We start from the raw sequence: 2,050 nt of genomic DNA, 5'->3' as shown, positions 1-2,050 counted from the left end.
ATGGATATGGAGATACCATAGTTCGAGAAATTCTGAAACATAATAGATACTCCAAATACCTGTAAAGCAAAAAAGAGAGTAAACAAGGTATTAATCATTACTCAAGTTTATTTTACAATGTACGCGCACACACGTCAAGACCAGCACATCCATATAATTTAGCATGCTAATGGCTTTCAAACTTCAAGCAGAAGGTATCCGGCTACTTCGTGAGTTGACCGTATAATCAACCTGTGTATGAGTGAAATCAGTCTGTCTATTTGTTCTGGTGAGATGCCCATGCGCCTTCCCAGCTCAATCGTGTTTTCCAAAATAAAGGCACCATCTTGATCACAACGAAATCTACTTCTACTTCTACTTGGCCATGTCAGTCATATGTTGTTGGACGTAGTCAGTAATCAGTTGAGCCTGAAAAGCAGTCGCTAACCAATCAGACACTGTAAGGGCTGATGGGCCGTTCTTCTATCATAAGACTAACTTTCTTCTATGAAGCTGATAGGCGTTTCAATTTTTATGGTGTACTCTTGAAGATCTAATAGCTAGATATGTTCTCAAGAAATAAGATGAAGCTAAGATGGTACTACATGACTAATTATACCCACCACCAAATAACAATAGTAAGAATCAAGCTGCAACTAAGAGTTTAATTGCAAACGTACGACAATTTGTGTTTGGGTCACTCTTATTTGTGAGCCTTTTTTCCTGGTAAATTTTCGACGTCTGTTGCTCCAGTCCAAGGTGACATCCTCCCATGACGAACTTAGGTTCGCTGTGTGGCTAAGTCGTTAGAGATGTCCTGTCCGACGACCGGCAGCCTCACATGAGGGTGTTCTTGGGGATCAGGAACTTGTCATCCTCTCATGATCACGAGGTATGCCAATTCATAGTAGTATTGCCAGAAGCAGGATTCTAAGTAATTTTTTAAAAATGGAACACAACTCAATCTTGTCGACAGTCGAGAGTTTTCAGAAGAAAGCACAATATCCTTACCTAAACAATGTACCGCAAAATGCCATCTCTCAAGGTGTAGATCTGCCTGCTTTTCGGCGACCATTTTCCTCCTTTCACACTGCACCAAAATTTAAGACTCGCTCAGATTCAGATCACATAAAATAAAGCCACAAAGACAGGTAATCATTCCTACATCACTGAAACCAATGTCTCTCACATGCGTACCCAACAACCCAAAAAGGCGTAGCCGTCGATGTGTTACGACTGTACTTTGTTCTCAGAGTTGTCAAACACAGGAGCTCTGAGCCACTCCACCTTGACATCATACTGCAGCAATAGCAATGTGTAGCACTCAATTCACTACTTGAGAAAGAGGGCATAGGTGCACCCACAAAGGGCGGAGTCTTCCTTGAAGTTGGACGTCACAGACACACACAGAGAAAGCACAAATCAATGACTATCCATGGAATCGTACCAAGAACACGAGGGAGGGTGGGATTTGAGACGGATATCCAAACCTGCTTCGCCCCAAAGCCGAGAGGGCACACGCCCGCCAGCCGTTGCATGATCCTCGTCATCTCCAATTGCCTCATCCTCCATAGCTACAACACTAACCTGTGGGCGCATGCGAACACGAATCCATCAAAAATGGCGATGCAAACCAGCGAGGCCCATCCATGGCGGCAACTGTGTCAGAAGCCGAGGAAGATGCATACACATGGGGAGAGGAAGAGCGGCATTTCAGAGTAGCCCACCGTGGGCCGTGCCTCCAGTCTGCCTCCCATGCGCCCCTCAGTTTGTCTCCACCGCACTCGCTCGAGGGCGCAATGGACCAGCCGCGCCGCAGTCTTTCCTTCGATGTCCCTGCGGCACACGTCAGCGGCGGCGGTCCCGTACGTGGACGCGATCCCGACGGCGTCTTCTGTGTGACGGCGGGCGCGGCGGCGGTGATCCAGACGGCGGTGGCAGCAATCCGGAGAAACGACGGAGACGGCGATCTGGAGAAACGACGGAGGAGGCGATCCGGAGAGGGGATCGATGGAGAGACGTGTCCCTGCGGCACACGTCGGCGGCGCAGTCCCGTACGCGGACGCGATCC

At 48.1% G+C, this 2,050-nt stretch overlaps 1 long non-coding RNA gene across 7 annotated transcripts in view; it reads right to left on the bottom strand.

Moving 5' to 3' along the window:
- LOC119285162 overlaps positions 1 to 2,044 on the bottom strand; it is a 4,203-nt gene extending 2,159 nt beyond the window's left edge. For 3 of the 7 annotated variants that reach the window (XR_005139364.1, XR_005139367.1, XR_005139370.1), the window contains exons 1-5: positions 1,668 to 2,044; positions 1,470 to 1,566; positions 1,177 to 1,359; positions 991 to 1,069; positions 17 to 59 (exon numbers count right to left, since the gene is read on the bottom strand). This is a non-coding gene — a long non-coding RNA (uncharacterized LOC119285162). Of the gene's footprint in view, positions 1 to 16; positions 60 to 990; positions 1,070 to 1,144; positions 1,360 to 1,469; positions 1,567 to 1,667 lie in introns of all 7 variants that reach the window. The other 4 variants (XR_005139369.1, XR_005139368.1, XR_005139366.1 and 1 more) reach the window with 4 other exon arrangements.
- Between the last annotated feature and the right edge of the window lie 6 nt (positions 2,045 to 2,050).

Source organism: Triticum dicoccoides, chromosome 4A, assembly GCF_002162155.2.
Source record: "Triticum dicoccoides isolate Atlit2015 ecotype Zavitan chromosome 4A, WEW_v2.0, whole genome shotgun sequence".
Taxonomy (NCBI): domain Eukaryota; kingdom Viridiplantae; phylum Streptophyta; class Magnoliopsida; order Poales; family Poaceae; genus Triticum; species Triticum dicoccoides.
This window is presented reverse-complemented; position numbering and strand designations above follow the sequence as displayed.